This window comes from Sinohyriopsis cumingii, chromosome 11, assembly GCF_028554795.1.
Source record: "Sinohyriopsis cumingii isolate HCF-2022 chromosome 11, ASM2855479v2, whole genome shotgun sequence".
Lineage (NCBI taxonomy): Eukaryota > Metazoa > Mollusca > Bivalvia > Unionida > Unionidae > Sinohyriopsis > Sinohyriopsis cumingii.
Window position 1 is genome coordinate 9,920,242 of NC_142971.1, and position 16,568 is coordinate 9,936,809.

At 35.2% G+C, this 16,568-nt stretch overlaps 1 pseudogene across 1 annotated transcript in view; it reads right to left on the reverse strand.

The window, feature by feature from the left end:
- Positions 1 to 6,275: 6,275 nt before the first annotated feature.
- LOC149787600 (uncharacterized) overlaps positions 6,276 to 16,568 on the reverse strand; it is a 124,166-nt pseudogene continuing 113,873 nt past the window's right edge. The window contains exons 9-11 of the transcript XR_016424074.1: positions 14,670 to 14,763; positions 9,377 to 9,424; positions 6,276 to 8,461 (exon numbers count right to left, since the gene is read on the reverse strand). The product of XR_016424074.1 is annotated as an uncharacterized LOC149787600 (transcript). The remainder of the gene's footprint in view (positions 8,462 to 9,376; positions 9,425 to 14,669; positions 14,764 to 16,568) is intronic.

Below are 16,568 nucleotides of genomic sequence, written 5' to 3' on the forward strand. Positions count from 1 at the left end.
ATTGCAGTCGGGAGTGAATTTACGCAAATTAATTCTCGTAGGAAGGCTTATTTTTGAAATCTGAGGCTTCTACGGGAAATGTTCTCGTAGGAGGCTTTATTTGGTCTGGAACGTCTGGTCTGTAGAATTTCCATGCTGCTAACCTATAGACATTTTTAAAATAGTTTATGCAAAACAGGCAGTAAAAAGACAGCTCTGAAGTGATCATGGTCATTTTTACACTTTCTTCGAAATTTGAAATTGGTACAATTATGCCAACCTTCAAGGCAAGTGGTATATAACAATGTTTTGAAGTCTGTCCTCATCTTTTGGACCCAAGCGTTTACTTCTTCTCGCCCGAGAGATAGATTTCGCGAAAGTTGCGATAAAGCACTTGTGTGTGATTCGCAGTTGGGATAGGAGACAATGGAGTTTGAAACACTTTTTGTGTGTCGTTTTCTTCTTCCGTTCATGAGGCTGCATCTGTCTTCGGGTCACTTGGGGCTTTTGGCTTTTAATCGTCGCCTTTAAATCTCTTTTCGTCGATTTATCTGTTTCGTGTAAAGCTTTCTGGTAAAAAGTTCAAGACATTGACAGTACCGTTTCGATTTTTCTGTTTCTGACAAATGTGTGCGTCTAATCAATCAACGAATTTCAATCTTGTGGCAACTGTGACATCTCGTTGGGAGTAGGATTTCGAGGTATATCAGGTATCTGTTGATAGCACCAGTGATGGAATTCCATCCATCCTTTAAAAGGTACTAACGACAGCTTTTGTCCTTGCAAGGTACACGTATTATGCCTTCATATGAAGGGGGTCTTCTTCTATCTTCTCATATCTCATAGAAGTTGCTAAGCATATGATCTGTACAAAAGAACAGTATTATAATCTTTTCTTTTGACTGACGTATATTTTCTTTTTGACTATTGGTAAAAGAACGCTCAGATGTTTTCGTAAGAATTCTTGCTGTAGCTTGGACAAAACTACCGTTCCTTTCAAGACAATGAAACAACATTCATACACGACTTCACGCAATGATTTCTTAGGGCGAGTTGATTGGATTTCGTAAGAACCGACAACACATCCCTAAACGAGGAGGTTGCCCTTTCTTTGTACCCTTTTGGGGTGTTTTGTGATTGAGCGGTTGGCACTTCTTGGGGTGACATCTTTATCTTTCACTGACGGGAATCTCCAGGTCCACTTCCTTTTTATATTGAAATTTTGTCTCCACTGATGGTCGGTACGTCGTAGGAGCTGGATGTCGGGCATCACTCGACGTTGAGGTTTTCTCAACGGACTAAATCTTGACAGTTCTAAGTTTGGAACACTCCCGTTATGTCTTCGCCTTCGGTCTTGCGTGATGGCACTTTCTTTTATCGGCAGAAACTGCAGCCAGAAAAGAAGACGTTGTCTCCGGAGAAGTTCAAGTTGCCTTTTATTTTTAATTCAGATTAGGAAAGACGCTCCTTAAATCGTTTGGAATTCCACAAAGTATTTGAACATAGTAGGCAGGAATAACACAAACAAAAGCTCTCGGCAAATGGGTAGTTGGACTATATCTGAAGATTTATATAATTTAGCAGCAACCAACCATCTTATAGCATTCAGATGTCACTAGTAAAAAAAAGTCTTCATTCTTTTCAGATGCTACTGCTGAAAGAGTGTGCATGTCGATTGAATTCTTCGTTGCGTTTATTTTACATCTTTGCAAACTTTCTGTAAATGAGTTTTGTCAGCTCCAGAGCCAAACAACGAATGTTCTCTTCTAAAGGATGGCATAAGCACTGTGTAGACCATACAGCTTCTTCCATGTAAGCCGAGATTTGCTGCCCACACCAGAACTGAAACAGTTGAATTTATCTGCGTCTCCAAGGTAGAGAGATCCAGCTCGAATAATTGTTTGGTTTACGGTCCATCCAGATTGCACTTTGGACAATTTGAATCGAGTTTCAAAGGGTAAATAGCCAGGCATAATAACTGTGGTTCGCACTTCTTGGAGTGACATCTTTATCTTTTACTGAAGGGAATCACCGGGTACACTTCCTTTTTATACTAAAATTTTGTCTCCACTGATGGTCGGTACGTACGAAACAGAAAAATAAAAACAGTACTGTCAATGTCTTCAACGACTAAAAGCCATAAACAACAACAGGCAATATATATTCTTCTTTCACTGGCTCATTTTAATGAGGTGCTGCTGGTATCTGCAGTAGTTTGCATAGACGTAGTTGAGATCCGTAGAGTGGTTCATTCATGTCATCATAGTTACCACATGAAATCTAAAGACGCAATGTACACGATAATACAGGGACATCGCTTTCACTGGTAAAACGACAAGGTACATGCACAATATCATTTTCCATGGTGGTCGTATTAATACAGACGCAGTCATGCCGTGCTGCATCGATTATATCACATCGATGTGACCACAGTGCACATCATCACATTCAAATTGATCACTGAATATGAGCCCCATGCTTGATTGTTGTGGTGAAGCTTTATGTCTTTTTAGCCTGGCTCTGGTATTCATAAGCTAATGGTAGTCTTCCTTTTTTGTACTGGAACTCAACCTACCCGTACAGTAAAAGGTTGTTGTATGGAATCAAGTACCAGATTCAAAATATGTTTTTAACGACGATTTCGTGATTTTGTAACCATACAATTGTATGGTTCAGACAAAGTTTCTATCCTCTCTGGAATGGAAATCTTCTTAGAGCACGAAACAGTTCACTACTACACTCGGATCGATAATTCAATGTGAATCCTTTGACTTTGCAGTTGGTATGCATTTATTTCCATCGGTATCGGTATTGGTAAAGTAATATTTTGGACCGCCGCTAGCAAAACACGATCTTCTATTTGAGGTGCTCGTCCATCCATGCATATTAACAATCCCATTCGATGGGGTGAGTTCTATCGAGATGGATGTAGAAACATAATTGGCAAGGGTGTGGTAAGAATTTGTTTTTGATCGGCCTTTGTATTGACCGACGTCGTTGTGTTCTCTTTGAATTTCGTTGTTCCCTGTAGGACATCAACAATATTTGAACACACAAGGATATAAATCGAGCACATATCGTTGTATTTGACGTTATCTTCCTGAGACCCGAGCATGTCGTAGCATTCGCTCCACCTACAAATAGTGTCCGGTGAATCCAGAGGTTCGACGTTCACCACGGCTTTACTTCCAGCAATGTGTCCAAACTCAGGTTTTTTCTTGAAACGTCGATTAGACTAGTGCTCAACATTTCCCTCATTCGATATTATTGTTGTTCGTGGATGGAAGCTTTTCTCGTTCAATTGTTCCATGTTGTACTGTGACACGGACCTTTTCATCAGTCGTTAAGAGTAACATGATTGGCATTTGCGAAACATGCATCCATGAAATTCGTAGATGAATTTTGGGTCGTTTAAATCGGAACTATCCACCAAATGACTTTGAATGATCTTTTTGTCCGGTCTCTGGTATGCTGCACCCATGTGTCTTCCCTTATGTACAATGTATCAACTCAGAGCTTTGGCAGAGTATCCACCGCTGATGAAATGGGGGGTGGAGCTTTGAGATTGTACGATGGCTATTCTGTTCTCAGACATGAATGTACTGCGGTACGCTAAATTGTTCACAGCATTGGCGTAAAATGTCGTTATCAGATCGGCAATGTTTGAACATTTCTTCCTGAAAGTCAAATGGGCTGGAAGCGTGTGGATATTGTTGAGATCTTAATAGTGAATATCCGGAAAGTGCGAGATAACAGCGTTTTGATTGGATTTCGCTTTTGAAAAGTATCATTCCAAACGTTTTAGGCTAACGAACTCCATTGCACGACCACATCACCCATGCATTTGTCATACCTTCACGTTGATGATTTCGGCACCGTTCATAATGACTTTGGGGCATCTGGTACCATGTTCTTGAAGAAGACATTTTCCGTCTTATCCGAGATTTTGTGAGCCGTCATCATAGGAAAGCGATCACAGTCTCCGTAACGTTGGATAACCTCGTCGCTCCTGGTGTGGTCGATGCCGTGTAAGACCCATTAGGCTGGGTTCTCGAGAGATTTTTGCATGTTGGGAATGGAGTGTATAGAACTGGGTTTCATTTTTTGGCGACTTATTGTATGATGACATCTACGATCTATTCTCCCACACATTGTTTCATCCCACCGTCGGCTGTATCAACACACCCTTTGATAAACGTGACAGACACGCCGCTGCCTCTTATTCCAAAAATGTGATTGACCTCAGCAAGGTGAACTCAGTAATGGCAAATATATGTCTAAATGCTTGAAAAGTTAAAAATGGCTACATGACCATCAAAAGAAAAAAACTCTCCCAAGCTCCAAATTCACCTGTTGTGCCGAAGGAGAATACTGGGGAAACAGGAATCACTCGTGGTCGGAATCATATCTAGGTAGCATATATCAAAGGCAAGTGAAGGAAACTCCGGCTTGTAACAACAAATCAAACAGCTGAAAAAGGCGATGAACAATATGATAATGGTTATAAAATCCCTATAGTATTTTCTGCCAATATTAAGAAAACTACACCAGGACGAAGATCCAAATGAATCGATTCGGGACCCATGACGCCCTTCAAATGTAACAAAAATGTCAGCTGGCTGGTTACAAATATTTGATAATCCAGACGGCCTCCCTAACCAAGCAACAAGGTTGTGACCGCAGACTAAAACATGCATATCCGAATAGCTCAGCAGCAAAAACCAAATTAGACAATACAATGCACTATATTGTACCATATGAACAATGAATGAGAAGAAACATTCCTGGGATAGATGCCAAGGCGTCTTCAACTAAAACTTAAACATAATTTTTTGCATCACGTCTGCGTGATTGGAAATTGCAATCGCAAACAAGCACCATCGTCTATAAGAAAATTTACATAACCAAGTGGCAAAGTCAACAACAAGTAAGACTTAAAACAAGCCCCCACAAATAGCTATATCAAAGCAACATAATGATTACATTTAAAAAATATTTCTCCGTAAAAAGTATTTGCCACGAACACATCCACAGGTCAAACTTTGTTATGTATTTAAAAGTGTTTCTTTTTTGGCTACTTTTTTATTACGACATCTACGATCTATTCTCCCAGACATTGTTTCATCCCACCGTCGGCTGTATCAACACACCCTTTGGTAAACGTGACAGACACGCCGCTGCCTCTTATTCCAAAAATGTGATTGACCTAAGCAAGGTTAATTCAGTAAAATTGGTGGTAAGTTCTCCTTAATATCCAAATAAATTTAACTTCAAAATGATCTTTTCAGCCATCACTTTGCAAAACAGGAAGTTTTTGATTTGTCCAGCCATCTTCGATATTTAATTTTTTAAATACTCGATCTGATTGGCGCAAAGTTAAGTTTAACATTAAACTGGTTAATCAAATTGCTACAATTGAAACAATAAAAGAAACGTTGAGTGATCACTAAATGAGATTGAAGCAAAATGCATTTCTTCTAAAAATGTGATTGTAGATCAAGCATGCTTTATATGTACGAAATCTAAGTATTGACTAACCATCGTACGAACGAAGTCGTTCCATAGTAGTAAGGTTTACAATACAGGCAATCAAATTAGTGAAGCTAGGTTATATTTTTATTCAGTCTTACTAAACAGGATATAGCGACTGATGTTAAATAGGCTAATATCAGACTTCTGTATACATATTATGTTTCAATATATATAGCTATATAACATTTGTGTTTCATTAGAAGAGTGTTTCTTTCAAATAAAATGAAGACCTGTTAGTAAACCGGATTTCATAAATGCTCTAACCTTGCCAGTCAAGGACACAGTTGTAAAATTAATAGATAATTTAATTATATTAGTTATAAAATTAAACTTTAAGAGGAACTTAAAGTATTGTGAATTAAGTTCCAAATAATCTTAAATGTTCTATCAAAAATCCAAAAGTATAGTGTTTCGAATGATTTCCAAGTTGAATGTGCTAATCTATTAACCGTGTTGAAGTATAACAATGATATAATCCAGAATGTCTTTGAGCTAATTCACAACAATCCCCACATAGTGTTAATTCGGTCAATAAGCACTTTGATAATGCCGATGAATTATCTAAATAATAATTCCTCTCAAATTATATCTGACACAACTAAACATGATTCCTTTAGACTGGTATTCAGATAGTAAGGATTTCTTTTATTTATCAGAACTTTGTATAAAAGCCTAAGAACAATAAAATCACCAGATGCTGGTCACGTTCCAATGAAATTTGTACACAAGTTCTTTTACAGAAAATACAAAGCTAGTAAACATGGTCAGTACTTGAACTTTAATTCATGTAAACAATCATGAGAGAAATCAGGTCGACAATATAATTTCCAACTGAAAACTAAGGTCCTTAATTCAAATGCTAGTGAAAATATTTGTGAAAATATGGCATTATTCAGCTAGACATAACAATTTATCATCCGTTCTGGAAAAGGTTAAGCAAGAAACAAATTTAATAGATAACAGAATCAGTTAGGATATGTGATAATAAGGTATGATGAGCCAAGCGATCTACCCGTATCGATTTCTTGCAGAGTCATAATCAAAGTAACCTCCTCCTACAGCCAATTAGCATTGATAAATGAATTGAATATTTAACTTCTCCTGTCAAATTCCGTTTATTTACCTAAGCAAACCAGCCAGTTGGAGTTTGATAAGAAGCAGCTAATATCACGTCGACGTAGGCAACCTTGTGTAAACCAACGTGTACTCAATAATTACATAACTTTTTTCTACAAATCTTTCTAAATGTCAAAAATAATTACCAACTAATTTCAACTAAATGCATCAAGTGATGAATAAGAACATTCTTTCATATTATAACACATCAGAGGTAATATTGATTAATTCTGTTTTTCATATTTAAAAACAACAAAAACATTGTTCATAAAACTGTTGTAGAAGTTATTATCATCAACCAGATTTTACATAGTGACAGTCACATTCTCTGAATACCTTTGGAGTGAGAGCCAGTAGGATCACAATTAGAAAAGGTTTGACGCATCAATAATTATCTTGATTATCAACTACTACTGAGGTCTCTTCTCTTTAATTCTTTTACTAATTCACACATACTATTTTAATAAGTTAATCCATCTAGGGCAACCAATCGCACCCTACATTATATCGTCATTACGATTGCAAGATTACCACTGAAGAAACATTTATTCCTACCTCCAGGTGCACTGGTCATATATCTGTGTATATAGAATGGAAATATGATGCACGAAAACATCAGTTATATGCGTGGATCTCACTTATAATTGCACTCAACAGAAATCTTTATGATTTAGGTTTTAATGCCAATCGTTCTCAAAATCGGATCATAAATAGAATAGCTTTAGTACCGACAAACAACCAGTCAGATACATGATTGCCTCATTATTTTGCACGGAACTTGCTATTTTGTATTTTATGCAAAATTTTCACAGTATAAACGTGTATTTCAAACCTGATAAACATCAGATCAAACTATGTCCTTCAGGGTGGAAACAAGAGCGGCCAATTAGATGCAAGATCTCATTAGTAGGATGAATGTCACAGCGTACTGGACTCCAACAAAATGTTAATGATATAAACGTAGGTCTCAAGTTAGATCCATATCGAATCAAAACTGTGGTATCGAGAATGGTAACAAACAATAAATTAATGATACAAAATACAAGCTCTAAAAGGACCATTCAGTAGCGTATTAACGTTGGGGCGGACAAGGCATGCGCCAGAGGCCTTGGGGCACCAAAACCCTTTTATGTGTTCATCATCGCCACGGGTAATTTATCCTTAGTACGCCACTACATACCATAAACTCAATAGGCCTCAGTGATAGTCAAATCAAGCAGATCTATTTATACTACAGTTAGACTACATGTCACATATGCCAAAATGAGTTGTCCTTATTCTTCATCATCTTTGCATTCAGAATCGGAAACAATTCTTCGAGGTTTTATGCCTTTCATATCGTCCGTATCCGATGTGTTATCATTTTTATGGGCACTAACATCTGCTGGTTCCTATATCCGTATAAACTGGGATATAGCATTGGTAGTAGTCCTTGTAAAACCTTATCTGTCATTTGAAGCCAGAGTAGCAATGGAAGAAGAAGAATTGTGCTTTTCCAGCAAGTGATCATCTGGCATACATTGCAAGTCCTCAGAACCAGTCTTTTTCTTCTTTCGCATTTCTTCATTTGATAATCTGAGATTGAAACATTCTGCACTTGCCAGGGAGGCTCTTCTAGCTAGAAAATATCCTCCGCCCTTTGAGAAATGTTGTTTCAATGTCGTAAGGGATACGGAAGGGAGAGAACGCTGTTCTTTTCCTATGATACCGTTCTGAAATTTTACACCTTGTATATCAAGGGATGGTAGGGAACAACGCTGAGAACGCCTCCCTCTGTCGAATATTGCATATCCATCATCAAAGCGGAATTTTAATTTCTTTTTACTAGATGTAACTGCAATGAAAATAAAATTATATATATATATATATATATATATATATATATATCAAGCAATCTTCTATAGGAATCAAGGGATAGAGCACTTCCCGTTCTGTCTGGTGTATATTTATAATTCTCTCCCTCTCTCTCTCTTTCTCTCTATCTATCTATCTATCTATCTATCTATATATATATATATATATATATATATATATATATATATATATATATATATATATATATATGAATGAATGAAACTAAATTGTTCCTGAACTCGTATTTAGCATACCGCAGATGCGTTTTAATTTCTTATTTCAAATATATGAAGAAATAAAATATGTTATCCTCTTAACATAGTAACAGAAAAGAATGAAAGACAACAAGCTTTGTAAAATTTAACAAAGATTATAAATCCCTAAAAGACAAAGTGAAAATGAGAAGAAAATTTTTTTACGGTGTTGCAATTTAAATCAAAACATTATGCAAGAATTATAGACACAAGTCCTGATAATAAAATGTTATGAATAAAAAGTACAAGTTCCGAAGAGATCCAAAACTGAAATTGGCGATGACGTATCTGGTGTGTCAACAGTCTCGTGTTGAATTACATAAATATTATCCCACGTTTGAATTTAGTATAAATTCCAGTTAATGTCTTTATCCAAGAATTTTTATCAGAGCACTTTTGTATTTTAAGAGAAAATAATCACTTGAAATAAATAACTTGAAGAAAATAAAATTCAGCTGAAACTGGTCACAACATAATATAACGTGAATGTAGTAGATGTTAAAGCACGATTGACAAAATCCTCGCAATCACAAGATTAAGTTGCTATCTATTCGACCTCAGGTCACAATTAACATTTTCTAAAAAAGTATTATCTAACGGAAAAATATTATAGAATGATCTAATAATCCTTGCTTACTTACAATACAATAACCTGTAAAATACACTTCGGAATCTCCAAAAACCTGACCCTGAAATTTAGCTATGTATTAGTTGTTGATAGTACTGACATGAAAAAACAATAAAGGTCAATCAGGTCAAGCAGAGATGAACTTAATTTTGGACAAGGTCAAGTCCTGCATACAGTGTTACATTACAATAGTATGTAATGAAATAAATTATTTTTTTTTAAACTAACAAGTAAACAATTAATTAAATATACGTGACAAATGAGTAAGCATAATTGATATGCGATTCCATCTGAAATAATATTTATTACTCACAATTCGTTCCTGGAATCCTGTCCTGATATTAGGATCATATACAGAGAGAATATGTTAGCTATGCATTAAATGTTGACATAAATGAAGTATAAAAAAGTGTCAATCAGGTCAAGCAGAAATGAACTCAATTTTGGATAAGGTCAAGTTTAGCATACAATGTTACATTACAACAGCATGTAATGAAATAACTTTTATTTTCAAAACTAACGAATAAACAATTAAATTAAACATGCACAACACTTACCCTCATAAAGAAAAAGAAAGATTTACATAATAAAGCATTATTTTTACTGTAAGTCAAATATACATGTGGTAAAATTCAAAACATAAGATGAAATCTTATGAATGTCAGAAATTATACATGAAAAATATATTTATTTACACGTGACAGTGCGTCGGCTATTAAATTGTTGTTAACCTTGACTTGCCTAATGTCAGTAATATATTCCTGCAAAAACAAACTCCGTCATAATAATTTCTGATTTTTTGCTTTTTATCTTGCCGATAAAACTAAAGTGGTTGTGATCACTAAATATAATAATCGGAGAAGAAGCTGAATTAATATAAACTTAAAGTATTGTAATGCCATTATCAAAGCCAAATCTTCCTTCTCGACCGTGGATTAATTTCTCTAGTGCTTATTTAATTTTGCTTAGAAAAATAGCACATTGGATAACCTACACCATTTTTGTCTTCTAGAATCCATACTGCTCCGAACCCCAACATATTTTGTATCAACCGACAGCTTAAATGATTGACGGAAATTTGGAGCAGTAAGAACTGGTTCGCTTTTTACTATGGCCTTTAACTTATCAAAAGCCTCCTGACATATTTCGCACGAATGATACTTGGTTTTCTTGCTCAATACATTTGTATGGGGATCAACAATTATAGAAAATTTTGAACGAAATTTCGGGTAGTATCCAGCCTAACCCAAAATCTCATCAGTTGCTTTTTACTGTCAGGCACAGAGAATTCAGAGATAACCCTAACGTTAGCATCTATAAGTTTGACATGTCCCTGTCCCACGATATGTCCTAGATATGTAACACAAGCACAGGAAAACTAACGTTTAGATAAATTAATTGTCAAATTCGCATCCGTGAGTTTGTCAAAGAATTTCCTAAGTGTTGCTAAATGATCTTTCCAGCTGTCGTTGTAGACGATGACATTATCGATGTAAGCATGATAATTATCTAGACCAGATGTAATCATGTTCATTGAATGCTGAAATGTACTAGGCGAACCATCTTGAGTGACGAATGCCGAATTTTCCGTTGTCCTTTGCCCTTTCTGTGAGCAGAATTTGCCAAAGTCCATTCAGGAGGTCAAATTTGATGACGAACTTTGCATTTCCAATTTTATCAATGCAGTCATCGATTCTTGGTAATGGAAATGAATCTTGTTTTAGTCACACTGTTAATCTTTCTATAATCAATGCACACGCGGATAGCATTATCTGGTTTCGGAACAAGTATACATGGTGAACTCCATTCACTTTTACTCGGCTCCGTGAAATCATTATCCAGCAAATACTGAAAATCTTTTTTCAAGCATTTCTGTTCGAGAGGGTTAATCCTGTATGGGGGTCATTTCACAGGTGCAGAATTGAATGTATAATTTCAACGTCATGGTATAATTTATTTGTTCTTGTATGAACCTATGGAAGTAAGTGCTCATATTCAAGTAATAATTATTTTAGTTCATTATTTTCTTCTTGCTGCAAATGTGAAGGTTACTGGTGCAGATTATTTATAGTTTCTGAATTCCGAAGATTAGTGAATCCAAAATCAGTAGAATCCAGATGCATTCCTTCGTTTTAAACCTCACTGAGAGGGACAGGTGTAACAAAATTATTTGCATGATTAACCTGGTAATCTCTATTCACATACTGGTAATCCTTTAATTTATTATATCTTGGGAGTACTATTATTGCAATTTAACTCATTCATTTTCTTCTTAACTTTGTAAGTGCCGTAATGCCTAAGCTGAATAAAAGTTCGAAGAATGACCAAGACAGACAAATCTCCATAACCAGTCTGAACAATTAACTCTATTGTAGCTCTGTTGAACCATAATTTCACTTTTGAATTGAATTGTTGGATGCCATATAGAAACATAATTAGCTGGAATATTCCAGACATAAAATTTGACAGTGGATAAGATTGGACAGATTTTGGAAGACCAAACTGAGTTTTAAAAAAGCTTTATCAAAGCTTTTATTATTGTTTTAGTTTTAATATCCCGCAAAGGAATTGTCTCTGGGAGTCTTCTTGACGCACCAATTATGGTCAATAAGTATTGGCCTGACTTGGTCTCAGGCATGAGACCAACACAATAAACCATTATTCTGCTAAACGGTTCGTCAATGCAGGAATAGGTTGCAGATGAGCCTTAGGTACCTTCTGTTGATTAGGATTTCCTACCATTTGACATGTGTGGCAAGATCTGCAGTATTTATAAACAAAGCATTTAAGTTTTGGCCAGTAGAAGTAATTTAAGATCTTGTGATCAACCATATAAGTCCCTAAATGACCAGCCAAATGAATTGCATGGGCCAGACTAAGACGTTCCTGTCTGTATGATGTTGGAACTCCAATTTGATGGATCATTAACCACCAGCAGTTATCCTAGGTGGGGTGGTCTCCATTGTCTCATCAGAATCCCATTTCTAAAGAAATAACAAACACGTACATCTGTGGCTCTTGTTTCACTAATTGCCCCTTGAAAAAAAACACGAGATTTCAGATCTTTTTCCCGTTCAACGACAAGTGATTATCGTTTGTCACCCTGATTAGAATAAAAAAATGAGTAGTTAAAACAGGATCACTGCGATCAATACCCTTGGATTGATCCAAACCAGTAGTGAAAGTAACCTCATAAAAGCCTGACCAACACATGTGTCAGCTAAAGGAATACTTTCCTAATCAAGATCATTCTCAGGAGCTTTCTTAGCCATAGTTCTAGTAACTGCACAAGCTGGGTATAAACCAGGGAATTCTTTTTTCCAATAGGATCGACCTTCTGATCCAAACAAGGCTTGTTAGATGCAGGTGGATTAACCACAAGCTTGCTTCTAGCAATGTCATTGCCTAGTAAGAAAATGAATACGCTCAATGGGTAAAGACGAAATAATTCCGACTGTCGTGGATCCTGAGACTAAGTATCATGAAAAATTTACAAAATAACAGGAACATCAACAAAACCGTACTCTACTCCCTGAATAAGAACACTCTAATTAGAAGAAGACTTTTAATGAAAATGAAAGGTACCTGATAATAAAAGACTCTGAGAAGATCCTGTGTCCCTTACAATTTTAATAGGGATGGGATTGGCCAAATCACCCAAGAGTGATATAGAACCCTTCGATATGAATGGTTCAGAATTCTCCATAATACAATCAGACTTGGGTTTATTGGACACAACAAATGTATTACTTTCAACATGTGACCGTGACCTTGACCTCTTAGAAATAAGAGCATTTGGATTAGGTCTGTCTTGAATCTGTTGCTTATTTTTCTGTTTGTAGCAACCATAAATAACATTTCCTTTCTTCTTGAAATATGTACACGTAGGAAGAGATAAAGACTTCTGATCAATCGAAATCGCAACTTGACTTCTAAACTTTGTGCCAGATTAAAATTTGGAAGGGCTCATATTAGTTGAAATACCTCTTTAACAGAATACTTCTGAGTGTAAGACTTACAAAAAACCTTTCTAATATTTAGACCTTATGCTCATCAAGATAAGTCTTAACGTCACTATGGGCGCAAGTTTTGAACTCTTCAAGTAATACGAGTTGTCTAAAATGTTCATAGGCTTGATTAACTTTCTTAAATAATATGCGATTCCATTGGAAACAATATTCATGCCTCACAATTCGTTCTTTGAATCATCTGTCCGTAATCTTACTTATGAAGGAAAGAAATTATTCATTCACGTTCTTAAATTCAACAGATGTATGATTAGGATATTTTCATATCAAGCAAAATTCAAATGCAGTTTGTTGTTTTATTAAACAAGAATGTTTGTAATTCTTGGGATTTTATTGTATTAGCAGAGATAACCATTCAAAAAGCAATCTCGCTTTGCATGCGCAAATTAAACACGCTTTATTAAAATCTTCTCAAGGCAGAGCAATGTTCTGTGTACAAAGATTAAGGTTAAGTTATTTCGTTATGCACAGTGCATCTTTCTTGTTCACTCTGAAGAATTCTAGCGCCGGAGAACACACTACTAACCACGTCCCCAGTTTCAACAAACTGCATTTCCTAGCCAAATATATTTCAGTTTTACTTGATTATTTTGGGTTTATAGGCGTTGTCCAAAATATGAACGCATGTCAAGAAGAATGCCTATTTAAACAATTTCTTGAAACTGATGCCAAGGTTGAGATCGAATATCCATTTTTGGCAATCTGGTTCAAATTTCAAGCGCCGTTTTATTTTACTTTCTGACCCCATGCGTCATGAGTGAGAAAATAAATTTTATATCTGTTATCTTACGTAAAGTAGTCTTTAAACTTCAATGAAAAGTTGCTTCCTTTCTTTTCTTGTTTTATTTATTTATTCATTGCATATTTTCTTCTTTGCACGTATGTCAATTTTCTATCTTTTTAAGTGTCCAGCACTTCTCTTCTTTTGCTTGTTTGCCGTGTACAAAGTTCTAGAAGAGTTAATTTATTTACGTAGGACTGCAGTAAAAGATGAAAAGAGTTTGTCCTTTCTTTAACTTTTACCAGCTAATGAAAGTAAATAAGCATTTTTATAAACCGGCTAAACCTATGCATGGGAGTTAAAATACAATTAAAGTAATGGCCTTTAAAATTCTGAGAATAACAAATTTTCTAAGAACGCATTTTGTGCTGACGATATTTTATTTCAAAATGCTTTAAAAAAATCAGCTTTCAAAGTTTATATCCTCGGCACAATTTTATCACAAGAAGAAAAATTTTGCAATCTTTCTGGAACAGGAGAATATGTATATTACTTACTAGTTGTAGAATCTCCCGTTTTTAAAGTCTGATCAACTTTCCACTCGTCTATACCTTCCATTAGACACAGCCTCTGCAGCGTAATCACCTGCATCTGCAATAGGCGAAACAAAGTACTGAGTTGGAAAATAACACGAAAGTACCGTAGTGTTAAATATAGGTTACAAAGACCTAACTGTGACTTTCAAGATGTGGTTCTCATCGGTACGCATCTCTATACCAAGCTATAAGACTGAAGGAAATAGTTTGCGAAAAAAGCTATAATTGAAGGTTAATATTAAATCATATAAGGTCGAATGCATACATAAATTACCACCATATAATAGCAAACATAAAATAATAGTTACCAAGAAGAAACCGTGACAAAAACAATGACAAAATGACAGGATTTTGGCAATTTCCACTGACGGAAAGGGAAGAGGAAATTTCTGCATTCGTGGCTCCAGATGGACTGGATCACTATAATGTCATACCGTTTGGGATGAATATTTCGTTTTGTACTTTTCAACCTTTTAATGAACATGATTACATCTGGTGTAGATAATTGTGATGCTTAAAACGATGAAATCATCATCTACAATGACTCCTGGAGAGATCACTTGGAGACAATTCGGACATTTTTTGATTGACTCATTGATGCAAATTTGACAGTTAATTTATCTAAACCTGAGTTGTGTCATGCACGTGTTATATTTCTATCGTAGGGCATAGATAAGTGAAAACTATGGATGCTATCTCTGAATTCATCGTGCCTATCAGTAAAAAAGCATTTGATGCCACTATCGGAATGTGTATTCAAAGTTTTCCATAATTGCTAAACAAGTAACAAATGTATTGAGTAAAAAAACCAAGTCTCATTGTTCTGAAAAATGTCAGGTGGCGTTTGAAAAAAAGACCATACTTAACAGTTCACCAGTTCTTTCAATTCCATATTGCAATAATTTGTTATATGTCTATGTTCCTAAAATAGTAACAGAAAATAATGAAAAACAACAAGCTTTTGTAAAATAGAACAAATAAAATATTTCCCTATAATACAAAATGGAAAATATAAAAAGGTACTTATGGTATTGCGAACTAAATTACAAAATAATCCATGAATTAGTCACAAATACTAATATTTTAAAGTTCTGACTAAAATTTAAGAGAAACACAATTTAAGTCCAACGCTGACGGTGTTGATATATCTGTGATGCCCTGTATAATGCTCATGTGTCATATCTTTGGTTGAAACACGGTAATATAATTCCAGGTTTGAATTCACTATAAATCCCAATAAATGTTTCTGTCGAAGAATATTATTTTTATGAGCACTTTGTATTTCCGGACAAAATAATCACTGAATTAAATAATTTAAAGAAATAAATTCCAGCCCAAGTGAACTTCTGGACACAATAATCATACAAATTCATTCTTCTAGATCCTAAGCACGCATGATTAATCATTCCAGTTACAAGATTATATAGTTTTCGACTTAACCACGGGTCACAATTAACATTTTCTAAAACATTACAATGTCACATTATAATAACATATATTGAAATTAAGAAAAAGAAAAAACCTAACAGACAAACAATGTAAATTAAATCTACATAACACCTTTATACTGTGTGTTGATGCAAGTGATGTTGGGGTTGGTAAAGTATTGAAGAAACTATTCCACAATAGAGAAGGAATATAGACTTTGATTCATAGTTATATTTTAAATAAGGATATATTCTTCAATTGTATTATTGTGATTCAACAAAGACTGTTAGCGCATCACTACAACACATGCCTTTTGTAATGTTAAAAAGACATTAACACTTTCAGCGTTGGATTATTATTTTAGGATACCATAATTGTTTATTCAGAAACTTTAATCATTAGGACTTTCTACTAGAAATAATATGATTATTT